The sequence below is a fragment of the Chionomys nivalis genome, chromosome 26 (assembly GCF_950005125.1).
Source record: "Chionomys nivalis chromosome 26, mChiNiv1.1, whole genome shotgun sequence".
Taxonomy (NCBI): domain Eukaryota; kingdom Metazoa; phylum Chordata; class Mammalia; order Rodentia; family Cricetidae; genus Chionomys; species Chionomys nivalis.
Window position 1 is genome coordinate 26,583,309 of NC_080111.1, and position 20,101 is coordinate 26,603,409.

General features: G+C 41.8%; 1 protein-coding gene across 4 annotated transcripts in view; it reads right to left on the reverse strand.

The window, feature by feature from the left end:
* The window catches only part of Abcb4 (ATP binding cassette subfamily B member 4), a 73,103-nt gene extending 58,063 nt beyond the window's left edge, over nucleotides 1–15,040 (reverse strand). The window contains exons 1-4 of one of the 4 annotated variants that reach the window (XM_057758376.1): nucleotides 15,003–15,040; nucleotides 8,653–8,812; nucleotides 4,521–4,669; nucleotides 2,189–2,247 (exon numbers count right to left, since the gene is read on the reverse strand). The gene's annotated coding sequence lies outside the window, so the exon portion shown is untranslated. Of the gene's footprint in view, nucleotides 1–2,188; nucleotides 2,248–4,337; nucleotides 4,670–8,652; nucleotides 9,277–15,002 lie in introns of those variants that run through there. The other 3 variants (XM_057758374.1, XM_057758379.1, XM_057758375.1) reach the window with 3 other exon arrangements.
* Between the last annotated feature and the right edge of the window lie 5,061 nt (nucleotides 15,041–20,101).

The window sequence follows — 20,101 nt, forward strand, 5'->3', positions numbered from 1 at the left end:
ACTGGACTTAGTGGAATATATTATTAGACCTGGAGCTAGGAGAGTGCTTGGGGGTGTACGGAGGAAGCTGGAGGGGGAAATGGGAGCAGATGTGATCATATTTAATTGTATACATGTACGGGCTTCTCAAAAGGACAGTAAAAAGGAAACCAGTCAAGAAATGAATAGTATAAACACACACACTGTGGTTGGCTGATATGTGCACTCAGCTATATCACTGAGGTCATCAGAAATACAGAGGCAAGGGACTGGAGAGATGTCTCAGCAGTTCAAAGTACATACTGTTCTTACAGAGGACCTGAGTTTGTTTCCCGGAACCTATACCAGGAGGCTTTAAAAAGTTCAGAAAATAAACCTTCGAAATACAGTGGCAGACAACACAAGTCTTCTGGTAAGATTAATCACAAATCTCACTGGATCGCCACTGCACATGCAACTCACCCAAGGGGTCAAGGGCCTGAGAGATTTCCCCCTTTACACACGCAAGTGTTCAAAAGAGGAGAACTTTCAAGTGCTTTTATACACCCAGAATGCTTACACATGAAGTATGCGGTGTGATAATGCACTTTAAATTTGCAAAAGATGCCTAAACCAAATTAGGAGTCTCCAAACATCTGTATAGAATTTCCATTTCAATGTGGTTACCTACTGAAATAACTATGTACAAGTGGATAATAAAGAATAAGAACTAATAAAAACTTCAAAAACTAAAAATACTCCCCAAGAAACCAGACAATGAGAAGAATGCTGAAATTTAAATACTAACAAAAAAATACAGTGGTAAAAACAAAAGCAAAAAAGAACTTTTAAATTTCAGGATTTTAACATTTGGGTCTTAATCTCTCTGATTTGGGGCATTTAAGATCATAATGTTCAGGAAGGTGTCTTTGAGGATTATGGTCAGCACCAGGGTAACTGCATCACAGCTAATCTGGGGGCTCCGTCTGCACTTGTTTGGTAACAGGGACAACTCTATCTTGTACGTTCCTCCAGTTATTCAAGCATCAGTTATCTTACACCACGATGATAAACTGTATTTCTCCTTTGTACTGCACTGGTAAAAGAACTCCCCACCATGTGTTTGTGTGTGTGTGTGTGCACGCATGTGTGTGTGCACGCATGTGTTTGTGCACACATGTATGCATGAGTGTGTATGTGTGTATGTCATATGTGTGTATATATACTGTGTGTATGTAAGCACATGTGTGTGCCAGTGAATGCACACATGTGCCTTTGGAGGTTGAAGGTCATCCTTAGGGGCTGATCCCCAGGAGCCATGGGTCTTGTGTTTGAGACGGCCTTTCACTGGGTTCTGAGCCTCACCGATGAGGCTCGACCAACTGTCCAGCAAGTCCCAGCAATTTGCCTTTCTCCACCTGCCAAGAACTGGGATTGTGAGTGTGCTACATGGGTACTTCTGCCTGAACTAAGGCCCTGTACTTGCAAAGAAGCACTTGACTATCCGAGCTCTCTCTCCTGCCCTTCAATTTTCTCTTTATGGCAAGATGTTTAGACACTTGTACACTGGTAATGGAGGTTGCTGTGTAGTTCTTGTAATCTGCTGTCTTTTTTTATTTGCTCTCTGGAAATTTTCCTTTCCTATCTGAATGTCTTATCTCCTTCAGATAAAGGCTTTTATTATTGATTTCATTTCTATCCTTTTTATTTAATAGTTTCTGCCTTCTTCGGGATTATAGCAGGTACCTTTGGCTAATCATTGTGCTTTCTTCTTCCAGGATAATGCCTGGATTCTAGAACTCTCAGGCTCACTTACTGCACCCACAACTTTGATACTAAGTTATGCCCTGCACTTTAATTTTATCTATGTATCAAGAGTTGATACTTTTGTTTTATGTGTATACTTATCTTCTTTCTTCTGATTTTTTCATAACACAGTGCGCTATCTTGGATCCTTTCCTTCACTCTAATGCATTCACACTTCATCTACTTCAACTGTCTCAGATAATCTTTCTAGCTTAAGAGCACTCTTTTTTATTTATTCAAAGTTGGTGATGATTTTTGTCAGCTTTTTCCATCTGAAAACTCATTTCACTTTTAATTTGAAAAATTATAGATTATTTGGGACCTTGGTTCACTGGATATGAAAACTCATCATGCAACAACAGTAATCAAGACAATGTTTTCTAGAAAGAGACAAAAGTAGGGAAAATCAAAATAGAGAACTTACTACTGATGAGACTGGTCTCTGGTTCAGGATTCCTCCTTAGACATTCTTTTAACCACAACCTGGAAGCAAAGAAGAAGGTGAGACAAGTCTGTAAGACAGCTAACCGTGCCGGGCTGCGGTTTCGCACCCCTGTAATCCCAGCACTTGGGAGGCAGAGGCAGGCGGATCTCTGTGAGTTCGAGGCCAGTCTGGTCTACAAGAGCTAGTTCCAGGTCAGGAACCAAAAAAGCTACGGACAAACCCTGTATCGGGAAAAAAAAATAACAACAAAAAAAAGACAGCTAACCGTGTTCAGTCTTTAACACAGCCTCCAGCCCATTGACCTTTGCGCCTTCACTGTCCCTCATGCTCCCCTCCCCCTCCTCCATAATTGAAGCTGCTAGCAGCTACAGCCTCTTTGTCCTCTCTTTCTTGACAGCTCTGGAAAGCTCCAATGCCACCACTACCTCATATCATGTCTGTGAAAAGCACAACCACTTGGCTAGTCTTGCCAAGCATTAAATTTGTTCTATATTGTATTCTTAATATGCTCGCATTTTCCAGTTATTGTCAACTTTGTGGCTCATTCTGAAATTAGTTATGTTTAAGTTTTCTAGTGAATACAGCTGTATCTGTTATTTCTTGCATCTTATGGAAGTCGCTTGCTTCTACTTCCTACTTACTCAGGTAATATCACTTTCCTTCTTGGGTCTTTGATAGGGTTGAAGACTAGATAGTTACAATTACAGTCCTCTCATATCTTGGCTAGGGCATATTAGGTACAAGACTTAGACTCTTCATGATGGACAGCTATTGGAATAATTTCTGTAATTAGCCAATTACCTATGGTCTGGACAGCTAGAATGTGTTTCTTGTTTGATGTTGTTCTTGATGGTTGTAGTTTCAGTTTTGCTAATGTTATTACCATTTCTTTCTTCTGCACAATACTTAATAGCTGTTCTTATTGTATATAGTTTTATGTTAGGGTTATGGCTTTTGGGGGTACAGCCAGACACAGTGGGTGTTCAGACCAGCAGGGGTGCTTCCCTTATGCTGTATCAGTAAGTATTTATCCGCACTTTATACCTTAATAAATCCTTAAAATCTATTAACAGACTCTTGTGGGTTCTTGTAACAAGACTCACAATGATATTTTTTTTTTCTGTGTCATTCCTTGATGCATCCCAGCAAACACAAATGTCTCTCTAGTTCATCCACACTATCGCTTTCCTAGGAGGTTATTTCCTGCCGTCTCTTTCCTCAGACCTGTTGTTCTCATCTGCCTTTGTATCCTACTGAATCATGGCGCTTCTTATTGCACTGATTAATAACAGGAGCCATCATAAAGACACGGGTCCTCGTGCAACATCTGTGCTCACTCAGCTGATCACGCTCCTGTGTGCAGCCTGCCGTTGTTAGCATCCAGGAGAACCTGGCCCCATCCCTAGAGGACCTGACAGACTTCATCACCCCTGCATCAGGCCTGCATGCATGGCAGACAGTAGCCTGTCCCTTTAAAAGGTGAAAATTCTGCCTAGCTCTCTCTTCTTCCTCTTCCCCTTTCTGTCTCTGCATCTCTTTGTTTCTTTCTCTTTCTCCCTTCCCTTCCCCCACTCCCTTTACCTCAGTAAAAGCCCCACTTAAGCTCTATCTGCATGGCATATTTGTCTCTCAACCCCTGTGGGGACCCATGGCTCCTTTATACCAAGGTCCATCTCGTGCAGAATCATTACATTGATGTTGTGACTCTGCCAGGCTGTCCCCGGCGTCCCTCCCACCGGTGGGAGAAGGCCTGAGGCAAACAGGGACCCTGACCTGGACCAACAGCCCACTTTCCAACTTCCCAGCCACTGGATCACTTTGCACAACACTGGTTACTTCAACTGGTGAGGTCCCCCCCACCCCCTTGGGGCAGCCACTGCCTTCGAGACTAAGGCTGGTCCCTTTTGCCGACAGTCACCTTGGGCAGGTCCCCACAGCTGAGGACCCGGTCCCTTGTTTCTCAGCTCTCAGGCTTTTGTCCCTCGGGTTCGCAGCGCAGCCCTGCTCTGTTTGAGGGAACCTTGAGCAGCCTGTGCTATTTAAATCCATCCTCAGTTCATCTCTAGAATGCCCGGGATAAAAGGCCATTGGATTTTTCTCTGCCTCCCTGGTGGGAACTGCTTCTTACCCTTCAAATATCAACCCAAACAGCCAATTACTGGCACTCCATATCCCGGTATTTCACGGGGCCTTCACAGCCTGTGCCAGGGATCCAGGACATGGAAAGAGACGCCGTCCCCTTTCCCCATGTTCTCGCTGTCAATGTTCTCCTCTCCGAGCTTCCTCTGTTCTTCCTCATCATCCACTTAACCTGTGGCGTGTTCTGTTCTCTTTGCCCATCTGTGGATGTCTGCTTCTTCTTCCCTATTTTCTGTCCAGCTGCAGGCTGGCCTGGGACGAGCCACAGGCTGCCCTGAGACGAGCGGGAGGTGCCCAGGATGTTTCCTGTCCGATCCGTACCTATGAAAGATGTGTGAATGAAGCGGTCACACGCGTGTGATTCTGACCGTTTTGAGTGCATGTTTTATATGTCCTTTGTGCGTGTGTTGTTAATTGAGCACAACTTCTGTAATAAAACAAATGGTTTGTCAGTATCTTGCAACACATGGGCGGAATCTTGGCTAAGGGCCGGTCAGATGACCTAACTAAGGGCCACTGCCATTTTGTTTGATGCTGAAAGAGATGCTTCACTGACATCGTGGCTAAGGGCAATTCAGACAGGCCAGATGACCTAGTCGCCATCTTTACTAAGGGTACTCTTTGCCTCATCTCTCACCTTTTAGGTTTTTATCTCTAATTCTCTCTCACACTGACTCTGTTGTGTGTGGCATGTTTATACAGGGCACGCTTTTTGGCAGGGACTGCCAGGGACCCCTGCTCCAGCTGATCCGCTCTCTTCCACCTACAATGAATCTGCTTTCCCCTTCACTGGCAGCTTCCATTCTCCACTTTTTCCTTGTCTTTGCTCCAAAGGCCTGTGTATGCCTGTCTACTCCCTTTCTCTTTAAATGCTCTGTATGTTACAACATGCAGAGCAGAGTCGGAGAAGTCTGCCTCCTCACTCAGCACACACTGATTCTCCCTTTCTTATGTTACTCGACTCCTGTTTAATATGTGTGTATGCATGTGACTTTTAACTTCATGTGTGTACAACTTAAATTTAACTGTGCGCATGTGTTCATATAATCACAGTTTAAATGTTTTAAACAGCAGCAATGAGCTCTTTTAAACACTCTGAATGCGCTCTGTCTGTTGTATCTCCTTAAGACAGCTCTACAACCTGTCATCTTAGATCCAGCTCTCCAGGCACATCCTGTACTGGTGTCTCTGCTGCCATAACTCAGACCCAACAGACAGCCCTCAAATGCTCAGAGGCATTTAAAATGTTCAATTAAATTTTTTTGTTTTGCTTTTTTTTTTAAAAAAAAAAACTTTATTAACTTTATTTCATGCACATTGGTACAACGATGTCAGATTCTCTGGAACTGGAGTTACAGACAGCTGCAAGCTGCCATGTGGGTGCTGGGAATTGAACCTGGGTCCTCTGGAGGAGCAGTCACTGCGCTTAACCACTGAGCCATCTCACCAGCCCTTGCTTTGTTTTTCAACAGAGGGTTTGTCTGTAGCTCTGGAGCCTGTCCTAGAACTAATTCTTGCAGACCAGACTGCTCTCCAATTCACAGAGATCTGCCTGCATCTGCCACCCAAGTGCTGGGATTAAAGGAGTGTGCCACCACTGCCTGGCATTTTTTTTCTAAAAATGCTTTTCATAATAGACAGGTCAGTTCCTACACTTATTTCCTCAAAAAAGATGATGTGAACAGAAGAACCTCCACCCAGAGCTTGCTCCATAAGTGATAGCGCTAGCTACCGAGCAAGCCTTCTTTTCACTTCAGAGACCCTCTTCAGACTGCGGACAACAGAACACGGGGAAACCAACCGCTTCAAACTGCCTAAGACCAGAGTAAATCCTCCATGACTCCTTATTCTACAGGAGCCTGTGGGATCTTCTGGGGCTTCTTAGTCCAACTTCTTCCACCTGGAAGGCAGATATTTCCCTGAGACTTGCCCTCGGTGACCATGGAGGATCCTGGGGTAGTTCTCTGGGTAGGCAATCAGGGAAGTCTCTGTCATTTTATAAAATGTATTATAAGATAAAAAAGCTTAAGATGTGAGGATCTAAGAATGTTTTAAGGTCTAAGAAGGTGTTTTAAGGTGTGTAAATGCAAGCCATAATGGTCTGAGGAAAAAGGCTTAAGTGCTAATAACCTTAAAGTTAGTCAATAAAATTCTGATAAGCCATTAAGTACAACCACTATCATCATAACTACAAGCTCAGGATCTCAAATTCCTTTTGGTTGTTTCCCAACCATGGACTTAAAAGGTACTTTTCATAGGGCTAAAAACATCTGTCACACATGATTTGTGGCATGAGCATACTGCTATTTCTAATGGGGCTAAAACTGACGTCTTCACAAACTCAAAGAATTATTGTAAGTTTTAGGAAGCCAACTTGGATTCAGCTCAAACAGGTCAGACACACCCTCCCCCAATCACCAATACCTAAACAGCCTAAGCCTCCCCATCTTTCCCTGGTCTTGACACCCCCCTTCCTCAATTACCAGGACTTAGAAGAAAAATTCCCTAAGCTTAACCTTGTCCTCTGTTCTGACAATATCTTTCGAGATAGTTCCACATAGCCTGGACAGCAGTGAAAGCCCAGCTACCCTAGGACGTGGCCAGAACCTCAGCTTTCTCAGATCCCCCAAAGATGATCAACAACCTAGATCAGCAGGAAGCAGTCTCGAGAACCCAGCGCCTCATTTCCCTAACCTGCCACACATAACTCCTCACCTTTTTTAATAAATAAAGAAAGGAGGAATGTTAGCATCCAGGCAAACCTGGCCCCGCCCCTTAAGGACCTGACGGTGTCATCCCCGCATAGCATCCACGTGCGTGGCAGACAGTACCCTATCCCTTTAAAAGATGAAAACGCTGCCTATTTCTCTCTTCTCCCTCCTCCCTTTTCTCTCTCTGTATCTCTGGCTTTCTCTCTCCCTTCCTTTCCCTTTACCGCAATATAACCCAACTAAAGCTCTATCTGCATGGCATATTTGCCTCTCGCCTGCCATGGGTACTGTTGGCTCCTTCCGCCAAGGTCCATCTCATGCAGAATTCTTAGTCTGCCTTTGTATTTCATCTTTCTCACTGTCTTCAAAAGCTCCTATACCAAAGTAGATGTCATAGCTCTTCTACACTCCTGTCCCTGTACCCACCCCCCTAACATATACGTGTGTATTCTTCTTCCTGACAAAGCCCTTGACCCTCTTCCCTGCAAGCTGCCCCCACATCTCTCTCTTCTTTGGAGGCAGACTTCTTGAAAGAACTGTGCCATGACATCTATTTCCTGTCCTTTTGTTCTTTCTTAGATCCAATCCAAACAGGAATTTGACCCTTTAACACTAACGAAACTGCTCATGTCAGGGTCACTGATAACCTTTAGATTGCTAAATAGAAAGGCCTTGGTCCTTTTTCACTTGAGAAACTCAAGTATTTGACAACATAATCACGTTCTCTTCCTGATTCACTTTTCTGGTGTCCAGGCTGCTGCCCATTTCTTGTTATTGTCCACTGCTTCCTTGTCATTCTTTCTCAGTCTATTCTGATAGTCTCCTCTTTTTATAATTTATTGTCTTATTTTTGAGATTATAATAATTACAAGATTTCTCCTTTCCCTTTTCTCCCTCTAAACACATACCCCTTCTACCTCTCCTTCAAAACTATGGCCTCCCCTTTCACTAATTGTTGTTGTATGCATACATACATGTGTGTGTGTGTGTGTGTGTATTCCTAAATACAACTTGTTCAATCCATATAATGCTACAGTATGTAAGTTTCAGGACTGACTGGTACTGGAAAGCCAATTGTTGTGCCCTTCCTGGGGAAGGACTCATCTCCTCTTCCCAGCTTTCCTTGGGTGCCTGTAGTTCTCTGTGTAATGTTGAAGTCTCCTGGGCTTTTCCTTGTCCAATTTGGCACGATCACTGATGTCATCCTTATTCAACTCACATTTGGACAGTCATGTTGGTGAGACTTTGTAAGTATCTCTGGTATTAGGAGGAGACACAATTTCCCAGCAAACTCCCGTCTGGTTCTTACAGTCTTTCTATCTCCTTTTCAGAAATGTTCCCTGAGCCTTAGATGTCGAAGTGTTTTGCAGAGGTATCCATAGGAAATGGACTCCACAACTATGCAATCTGATTGCTTGTGGGTTTCTGCAGTCGTCTCTGCCAGGGCACAGGAAGTGGAACTGTGGGGAAGGCAAGGGGAAGGCTGCTACCAAGGCCTGGGTGGCCAGACTTGACTGGAGCTTTTGCTATGGGACCTGGGCCAGATCTGCTGGGCTGTGAACAAGCAGGGATTGGAGGGTAGAAAGTACTCACCAGGCTATAGAGTAGAGGAGGATGTGGGAAGGCTGGATCTGGAGAGAGTGGGGTCCTTTTACAAATTTCACTTCCCAGAAAGTGACAGTGGTGCTCCAAAGCTCACTTAGTGGTCTTTTCATCTCTCCTTCTCATGGTCTTTGTCATCTCAGTCTCACAGCTTTAAATAGAATTCAAATCCAACAGTTTCTCGTTGTTATTTTTATCTTAGATCTTCTTCCCAAGTCCTACCTTTTATGTTCACGACATCAAATCTAATTTGCTCACTGGACTCCTGATCTGTTCTTCAAACTGGCTCCCCCAACAGGCTTCTTCTCAGTTGGTAATTTAGGTTTTCTAGTTGTCAACACAATTAAAGTCATTGTTTCATTTCCTTCTATTTCTTTGATACCACATAATCAGTCTATCTGGAAATTATGTTGATTTTCCTTTGAACTATACCCCAAATCTTAATACTTCTCCATGTGTCCAGTTCTGCCACCATGACACAAGGCACCACTATCTCTTACCTAAGTTACTCCAAGAACGTAATTGTTCCTCTGCCTTGGTCTCTGCTCCGTCTTCTGCTTCTGTCCTCTTTCCAAAGAACAGTCTAGTCCAGTAGCAGTTTGAGAGGTGAGTCAGCTTGTGTTGCTTTGCCACTCACAACTCTGTGCAGGCCCAGTTCACTAGTCATAGCCCACAGTGTTTCACACACACACACATACACACACACACACACACACACTTGGATTTTGGATTTTCCTAAGAGAGGCAGTAGGTACACCAGTTCTGCCTCAAATTCTCTCTTCCTAAAATTCACCCTTTCACTTCTTAAAGTCGCTTCTCAGTTACAATCTTTGCAGTGACAGCAGCTGTATTCCACAGTCCTCAGTTTCTCAGCTCTTCCCTCTCCGCTTGGTTTGATTTCTTCACAGCATTGATAGCCTTCATGTGAGCAAAGATAATTTTCTGTTTCATTCATAAAAACATCTGACAATCCCACACGTTTCTGCCTTCTTGTTAGAGTGTGAAGATATAAAGAAAAAGCTGTGTCACTCCTGTTCACACTCAGGTGTTTCCATCTGTCTGCCCTGAGACCCAGTGACAGCAGGACACATCAACATCAGTCACCAAGATGCAACTACAGCCCCTACAAGTCACATGCACTTTTTATATATCCCTTATAAAAAGGAAGGGCCATCTCCCCCTACTCTTTTCCTTCCACTCTTGCTCAGAGGCAGTCTCTGCATCATTCCTCCCAATAAAGCTTTTATGTGGTACCTTGCGTGGTGAGACTTTGTGGAGCCCTTCTGCTCCAATCCATCAAGGTAACTGCTACCATTAAATCATAAGCACTCCAGTACAAAACCCATTCAAATTTAGATGGTATCTTATAGTACCATTGTAGACAGAAGTTTCTGTCCTGCCCAGTCCTGCAGCCATCGAATCCCAAAGAAACACACAAAGGTTTATATTAATTATAACCTGTTTGGCCTCTTAGCTCATGCTTATTATTAACTAGCTCTTAACAACTCAAATTAACCCATAATTCTAAACCCATGTTTTGCCACGTGGCTTGGTACCTTTTCTTAGTAAGGCATTCTCATCGCACTTCCTCTGTATCTGGTTGATGACTGTGTCTCTGCCTTTCCTTTTCCCAGAATTCTCTCAGTCTGGTGGCCCCGCCTATAATTCCTGCCTGGCTACTGGTCAATCAGCATTTTATTAAATCTTTACAGTGTACAAAAGCATTATCCCACAGCATACCATCACCATGTATATATGGTATCATTTGAATCTCAAACTAAAAAACATGTTTAAATAAGGAAAGTGCTAGTATGTTCAGCTTAGAGTGGGAAAACAGGGACCTCCAAAGAGTAGGTGAATTTTATACAGTTGGTAAATGATGGAATTGGGGTTCCACCTCTGACCACATGACTCCAACTTATTCTTCTATATCCCTGGGGAAGATTACAACGAGTCAGAAGCCATGTTTTTTTTCCTTCTATTAATGGTCCCTTAGCATAAAGGGGGTTCACGTGTGTGTGATAAATCAATGTTTTCAACTATACAATAAAATATTTGCATTACAAATAAAATTATATAAGTAAAGATCAATAGAAAGCAAACTACATTTACCAAAATATTTAAAATTTAGCAAAATATTGCCAAATATACCAATAACAGCTTTCTCTGAAGAGGGTGTCATGGATTCTATTCTAGACACAGTTAACTTGATGATGAGCTCTGTGGTACTTTCTCCCAGTATTTTGCTTTCATGGTTGCTAAAGATTGGGTCTGGCATGCTCCAAAATGTCTGGAGCATGTGTTAAAAGGCCTGGTCCCCAGAGGAGCGCTTTGGAGAAGTGATAAAATCGCTAAGAGGTGGAGTCTAGTGGAACATGTCCAGGTCAATAGGGGACATCTTAAGGGGCACTATGGGAGCATAGTGTCTTCCTCTTTTTTTTTTTTTTTTTTTTTTTTTTGCTCTCTGACTTGTCACGTGAGCAGTTTAGCTCTGCCACATATTTTAGTGCTGTGCCAGGATGTGATGCTCCACCACAGACACATAGTGCTCTGCAAGTGACCAAAGAAGTTGTATGGTGACTCATTTCTCAAAGTGTCCTGCCTTTTACTAGGCTGCGCCCTCCTAGATCCTTTGGCTAGAGAGCAGTAGCTTTTATTTCTGCATGTTGCCATTTCTGGATCATTTCCTCCTTCATCTGGGACAGAGGATGCAACAAACCAACAAATCAGGAACTCACTACCACAGGCTGTTCTTTGGGTCCCAAGACCTTTGGATAGTCTCACTTATTATCTCCAGTTTTCAGAACTTTCAGAAATGTCAAAAATTTCGTAATTTTTTTTTAGATGCGTCGTTCGGTATTTTCAGTTTTACTTCGCAGGACAAATAGGATAATGGGCTTGCTCTATTTCCCTAAAAGTGATTGCTAAATGTTTAAGGGTGTGTGTGTAATTGTTTTGCTCATAGTATAGGAGAGTTCAGTCCATGGTGGCTTGGTACCATGCACTAGAGCAGAACCTTGTACTGGTGAGAGGGTGTAGTACAGTAACTTCTTCACCTCATGCTGGATGGGATCCAGTGTAAGGTGTGGACTAGAGGCCTGCCTTTTCTAAGCAAGCCGCTTCAAAGGTTTCCATATATCCTAAGATAGCTTACACATGAGCACTGTGGGAACATTTAATTATTTAAACCATAATAATCTGTCCCTAGCCCCTAAATGATTCATCCATGTCTAATAATAAAAGATGAAGCAAGACCCGAGTCAGTGACCTCTGCCAGAGCAGGCCTGAACCAATGACCTCCACCAGAACATCCCTGAGACAGCAACCTCCTGGAGAGCAGGTCCGAGCCAGAACCAGGCCCGAGTCAGCGACCTCCGTGGGAGCAGGCCCGAGCCAGTGAACTCCACCAGATCAGCCTTGAGACAGAAACCTCCACGAGAGCAGGTGCAAGCCAACCACCTCTGTGGGACCAGGCCCGAGCCAGCGACCTCCGTGGGAGCAGGCCCGAGCCAGCGACCTCCACCAGAGCAGCCTTGAGACAGAAACCTCCACGAGAGCAGGTGCAAGCCAACCATCTCTGTGGGAGCAGGCCCGAGCCAGCGACCTCTGTGGAAGCAGGTCCAAGACGGTAATTTCCGTGAGAGCAGGCCTAAAGCAAGCCACCTCCCTGGAAGCAGACCTGACTGAACTCTGGGAGTGTCGAGTGACCTTCAGGAATGACAAATGACCTCCAGCTTGACTGGAACTGTGACCTTGACTCCACAATAAGGAACAACCATCTGAGCCTTGGATCCACTGGCACCTGGAAGAATGGTCACCAGACACACAGCCCCAACTACACCAGTCAGAGGAAAAGAAGGGTAGACAAGGTAAGATTACTCTCAACACCACAAAGAGCAGCACAGCACCAACAATACTAGTGTCTCTACAACAGCAAGACTCAAACACCCCAATACAGATGAAGCAGAAGAAAATGACCTAAAAAATCACTTTAGGAGAATGCGTGAGGCCCTTAAAGAGGAAATGAAACGTTCTCTCAAAGAAATGGATGAAAAGACAAACAAAAAATTGGGAGAAATCAACATATCCCTTAAAGAAAAGTAAGAAAACGCAACGAAACAGGTGAAATAAATGAATAAAGACTGAAAACTGAAATAGAGATAATAAAGAAAGCATAAACGGAGAGAATTCTAGAAACGGAAAATATGGAGAAATCAGGAACCACAAGTGCAAGCTTAAACAGCAGAATTTAAGAGCTGTAAGAGAGAATCTCGAGTGTTGAAGATACGCTAGAGGAAAGAGACTCATTGGTCAAAGAAAAACATTAAATCTAACAGAAGCGTAACACAAAATATCCAGAAAATGTGGGACACCATGAAAAGACCACACCTAAGAATAATAGGAATAGAAGAAAAAGGGGTCTAACTCAAAAGCACAGAAAAAACTATATTCAACAAAATTGTTAAAAAAAAAACTTTTGCAACTTAAAGATATGAATATGAAGATAGAAGAAGCTTACAGAATGCCACAAACAATGCCACAAAAAAAACACTAAACATACATAATAAAGAAATAATATTAAGAGCCACAAAGGAAAAGGGTCATGTAACATATAAAGGCAGATTTACCAGAATTACATTTGAATTCTCAATGGAAACAATGAAAGCCAAAAGGTCCTGGTCAAGCCTTACACAGACATTAAGAGACAATGGATGCCAGCCCAGACTATAATACCTAGAAAAACTTTCAATCATCAAAATATCTTGGACAAAACAAGATATTTCATGACAGAATCAGATTTAACAAATACTTAGCCACAAACCCAGCCCTACACAAAGTACTAGAAGAAAAACTCCTGGTGTAGGAGGGTCATCTGTCTATGTGTTACTTTCATTGGTTAATAAAGAAACTACCTTGGCCTTTTAATAGGCCAGGCCTTAGGTGGGTGGAGTAGACAGAACAAAATTCTGAGAGGAAGAAAGCAGAGTCAGGCAGATGCCATGATTCTCCGACCTGAGATGGATGTAACTTAGGATCTTTCCCAGTAAGCCACCACCTCATGGTGCTACACAGATTATTAGAAATGGGTTAACCAAGATGTGAGAATTAGCCAATAAGAGGCTAGAACTAATTGGCCAGGCAGTGTTTAAATGAATACAGTTTTCTTGTAATTATTTTGGGTAAAGCTAGCCAGTGGCCAGGAAGCGGCCCGTTGCTCCTTCTACAAACTCCAACCCAAGGAAATTAGCTACATCCACAAAATCACATATAATAGATGATCTCACAGAAGCAAATCCCAAGGAATGGAAAAACACAGACAATAACATCACCAAAAAAGGAAACTAAAATAACAGGAACCAGCAATCACTGTTCATTAATATCCTTTAATATAAATGGACTCAACTCACCTATAAAAAGACACAGGTTAAAAGGTTGGATATGGAAACAGAATCCATCCTTCTGCTGCATTCAAGAAACACACCTCAACCTCAAAGACAAACATCACCTCAGAGTAAAGGGTTGAGAAAAAAAATTTTCCAATAAAATGAACCTAAGAAACAAGCTGGAGTAGCTATCCTAATATCTAACAAAAAAGAATTCAAACTAAAATCATTTAAAAAGACAAAGAAGGACATTCCATATTAGTGACAGGAGAAATCCATCAAGAGGAAATCTCAATACTGAATGTATATGCCCCAAATATAAGGGCACCCTCATATGTAAAAGAAACACTCCTAAGTCTTAAATCACACATTAAACCCCACACACTAATAGTGGGAGATTTCAACACCCCACTCTCACCACTAGACAGGTCTGCCAGAAAAAAATTTAACAAAGAAATAAGGGAACTAACAGATGTTATGACTCAAATGGACTTAACAAACATCTATAGAAAACTCCATCCAAACATAAAGAATATACCTTCTTCTCAGCACTTCATAGAACATTCTCAAAAATTGACCACATACTAGGTAACAAAGCCTCAACAGATACAAAAGTATTAGAATAATCCCATGTATCTTTTCAGAACACCATGGCTTAAAATTAGAATTCAACAGCAACATTAATTTCAGAAGGCCCACAAACACATGGAAATTAAATAATGCTCACCTGAATCATCAATGGGTCAAGGAAATAAAGAAATAAAGGAAGAAATTAACAACTTCCTAAAATTCAATGAAAATAACCACATAACATACTCAAATTTATGGAACACAATGAAAACAGTGTTAAGAGGAAAGTTCATAGCACTAAATGTTTACATAAAAAATCTGGGAAAATCCCACATTAATGACTTATTAGAACACCTGAAAATTCTAGAACAAAAGAAGCAAACTCACCTAGGAGGACTAGAAGGCAGGAAATAATTGAATTGAGAGCTGAAATCAAAAAAATAGAAACAAAGAAAATAATACAAAGCATCAATGAGATCAAGAGTTGGTTCTTCAAGAAAATTAATAGAATAGACAAACCTTTATCCAAGCTAACCAAAAGGCAGAGAAGGAATATCCAAATTAACAAAATCAGAAACTGGTGTGGGAAGTCCTTTTGTATATGTGTTGCTTTTATTGGTTAATGAATAAAGCCTTTTTGGCCAGTGGCTTAACAGAATAGAGCTAGGTGGGAAAAATAAACTGAACGCTGGGAGAAAGAAGGCAGAGTCAATGGGAAGTCATGTAGCCTCCAAAGGAGACAGACACATGTGCCGGAGCCCACGGAAACTTTACCGGTAGGCCACAAACGTCTGGTGATGTACAGATTAATGGAGATGGGTTAGTTTAGGATATAAAAGCTAGCTAGAAATATGCTTAAGCTATTGACAAATAATTTAACACTTAATATAGTTTCTGTGTGATTATTTTAGTTCTGGGAGGCCAGGAAATGAATGACCAGCCTCCAACTACAAGAAATGAAAAGGGGGACATAACAACAGATACGAATAAAATCCAGAGAATCACCAGGTCATAGTTCAAAAACTTGTACTCCACAAAATTGGAAAACTTAGAGGAAATGGACAACTTTCTGGATAAATATCACTTAACAAAATTAAATCAAGACCAGATAAGAAAATTAAATAGACCTATAACTGCTAAAGAAATAGAAACAATTTTCTTTGGGTTCACTTTCTTATTTAGCTTCTCTAGGATCACAAATTATATGCTCAATGTCCTTTATTTATGGCTAGAAACCAATTATGAGTGAGTACATCCCAAGTTCCTCTCTTTGGGTCTGGGATACCTCACTCAGGATAGTATTTTCTATTTCCATCCATTTGCATGCAAAATTCGAGAAGTCATTGTTTTTTACCGCTGAGTAGTACTCTAATATGTATATATTCCACACTTTCTTCATCCATTCCTCCATTGAAGGGCATCTAGGTTGTTTCCAGGTTCTGGCTATTACAAACAATGCTGCTATGAACATAGTTAAACAGATACTTTTGTCATATGATAGGGCATCTCTTGGATATATTCCCAAAAGTGGTATTACTGGATCTTGGGGTAGGTTGATCCCAAATTTCCTGAGAAATCGCCACACTGATTTCCAAAGTGGTTGCACTAGTTTGCATTCCCACCAGCAATGGATGAGTGTGCCCCTTTCTCCACACCCTCTCCAGCAAAGGCTATCATTGGTGTTTTTGATTTTAGCCATTCTGACAGGTGTAAGATGGTATCTCAAAGTTGTTTTAATTTGCATTTCCCTTATCGCTAAGGAGGTTGAGCATGACCTTATAATCAAATCCTCTCAATCAAAAAAAGCCCAGGACCGGATGGATTCAGCACAGAATTCAACAATGTCCAAGATCAAAAACGCTGATGACAACTTCTGCTGGAGAGGATGTGGGGTAAAGGGAACACTCCTGCATTGCTGGTGGGAGTGCAAACTTGTACAGCAGCTTTGGAAATCAGAAAATTAAGAAACAACCCACCTCAAGACCCAGCAATACCACTTTTGGGTATATACCCAAAGGATGCTCAGTCATACCACAAGGACGTGTGCTCAATTATGTTCATTGCATTGTTGTTTGTCATAGCCAGAATCTGGAAACAACCTAAATGCCCCTCAGCTGAAGAATGGATAAGGAAAATGTGGTACATGTACACAATGGAATACTACACAGCAGAAAAAAATAACAGCATCTTGAAATTTGTGGATAAATAGATGGATCTAGAAAACATCATATTGAGTGAAGTAAACCAAACCCAGAAAGACAAATATCATATTTACTCACTCATAAGTGGCTTTTAGACATAAAACAAAGAAAAACCAGCCTACAATTCACAATCCTAGAGAACCTAGATAACAAAGAGGACTCTAAGAGAGATATACATGGATCTAATCTACATAGGAAATAGAAAAAGACAAGATCTCCTGAGTAAATTGGGAGCATGAGGACCACGAGAGAGGGTAGAAGAGGAGGTGGACAGAAAAGAAGGGAGTGGATAAAAATATATAGCTCAATAAAAACAATTAAAAAATAAGAAAAATATGAAGCTTACCAAGTTCATAAATAATAAAAAGAGAATTATTTATTTCTGAGGAAATTCTTTTACTTACATTCCTTTCAAGTCAAGAATTCAGAAGCCCAACAAAACACAAACCCATAAGGTTGAAGATTAAGTTCTATTACTCCACATCCAACAGCAGTGAGTTTTGAGCTCCAACATGCTGGGGCAGCCCTGTCTCCGAGGCCTCTCTCCTGGAATACATTCACTGTCTGTGGCTTTATTCTACAGACAATCGATGTAGAATAATCGTCTGTAGAATAATTCTGGCAATCCAGAATCCTGGGGTCACCATTGCAACCTGAGATTTACATACAGGCCCCCAAGAGACTGTCTGAAGGGACTGGACCCTATCATGCATCACCTGGCTGCTTAATGTTTCCTTTGAAATCAAAGAGGAAGGCTCCATGATCCTATAACTTTTACACTCTTCACCTGTACAACCAGAATCATGTGGACATTCTCCTTGAATGTCCAAGCAACTGGGCCTAGGGAAGACATCCCTAACAGAACCTGAATGTGTAGGATCTTCAGAGCTCTTTTCTCAACACAGTCTTTAAACTGACGAAAATCATTTCTCCCATGAAAGGGCTAGCTGATTCATGAGATGTAATTGGAGGTCTGCTTGTTCGTTTCCCGGCCACCTAGACCTGAAATAATCACACAGAAACTGTATTAATTACAACACTGCCTGATGTTCTTATTAACTAACTCTTATATCTTAAATTAATCCATTCCTATTATTTTATATTTTATCATGAGGCTCATAGTTTACTGGCAAGGTTCTGGCAATCTCCAGTGGGCATTTTTCCCCTTAGGCAGCTACATGGCATCTCTCTGACTCTGCCTTCTTTCCTCCTCTACCTGCTTGGAATTCCTACCTTACTCTATTCCGCCCTGCCATAGGCCAAAGCAGCTTTATTCATTAACCAATAAAAGCAACACATATACAGAAGGACTTCCCACACCAATGAGAGGCCCTTAACACTTCCCTATTTACCCAGTGCAAAATACCGGATTTCTTTAATGGTCACAATTTCTTTAATAACCACATTCTGTTTATCCTCAGCTCTAAATATACTCATTTTCTGACCAGACTGCATATTTTTCAAATCATTCTACCCTGATTTTTGTCCCTGATTCTCACAATAAAATTGGCCAAAAGCAGCCAGCAAAACCACACCATATACTAATTGTTATGTTGGCTTAAAATGTTTTCCTCCAAACTAATTAGTCCATGTCTTACTTAGGATTTCTATTGCTGAGAAGAGACACCACGATCAAGGCAACTCTTATAAAGGAAAACATTTCATTACAGATGACTTAGTAAAGAGATTTAGTCCATACACATGGTATGCAGGCAGACATGGTACTGGAGAAGGAACTGAGAATTCTACACCTTGATCCGAAGACAACAGGAAGTGAACTGAGACACTGACTGGCTTGAGCATATGAGACCTCAAAGCCTACCTACATAGTGACACACTTCCTCCAACAAAGCCACACCTCCTAACAGTGCCTCTCTCTATAGGGCAATTACATTCAAGCTACCACAGCCCATTTCCTTTAAATTCATATTTACCCAGACAAAATACAGACTTACAAAAACGAATTGACCTGTAATTCAATTGCAAATAGAGTTCCCCTCGGAAACACTGTGATGCCTCCTTCACCATCCATGTCCATTAGCATCTCTGTCTTCTGAGCTCCCGCCAGAATCCCTTGTTAAGCTCTGCTTCCAGCCTCTCTAAACTTCCCAGATTCCTACCACAAACTACAGAGTCTCTGAGCTACATGTGGACAGAGAGTCACAGCAGCAGTCACACTTCCCTGGCATAAATTTCTCTATCAGTCACTGTCTTCATCACTATCACAAAATACCTAGAACATGGAAGGAGGTTGGACTGTTTACTTGGTTCAGACTTTCAGAGATTCTTATCCACAGTCCTGACTCTATTCATCCTTGGCCCATGGTGGGGCAGAATATTGTGGAGGGGCAGAATATCACGGTGGGGCAGAACCCTGTGGTCAGGCAGAATGCCGTGGTGGCAGGATTATGTGGCAGAGGAACTTCTGACACTGATGAATTTCAGAGTTTTTGTTTGTTTGTTTGTTTGTTTGTTTTTCAAGGCAAGGTTTCTCTGTAGCTTTGGAGCCCATCCTGGAAACTAGCTCTTATAGACCAGACTAGACTCGAACTCACAGAGATCCGCCTGCTTCTGCCTCAAGAGTGCTGGGATTAAAGGCATGTGCCACCACCACCCAGTAGACACCTATTTATTCTCATGGGTCAAGAGACAAGAAAAATTCTGAAGTCGCATGGCCAATCTATGTGTTTTTAATCAGTGGAAGAGGGCTGTAAAGTAGCACATTAAAAGGTTTCTCTAATTTATCTACTCATTTCTTGGAACCATCCTCTTCCATCCCCAAAGAACATCTCTTGCTCTTTGTGGCTGTTACAAAATCTTCAAATGGCCTCATGTTTACCCCACAGTAAAATTAAATCAAATATTAGTAATTATAGACCTTCTCATCACAAAGTAATATGTAGAATAATGCTTAAAATGCAAACAGCTTATGTACCACTTCACATTAATTATTTCTATGTTTGGACACTCTTTGAATGTATCTTCTGAGTGCTCAGTTTGGAAACCTGTTCCACAGAATGTCGATCCTGTGTGATCATGGTATGTTTATGAGGTGTGACCAAGTGCATTTTTGCTAAGTAACTAGGGTTGATGTCTCAAAAAGAATCAAGGTAGGTTCTTGAGGGACTTTGATTTATTTCTAAGACAAGGTTCTTATAAAATTGGGATTGGACCTTTCTCTGTTCTCTGACTTCTTGTTTCACCATGTGACCTTTCTTTTTCTCAGTGATGCCATTCATCATGAAGTGAAGTAGCGGGGGACACCGCCCTGGGAGCCAAATCAAT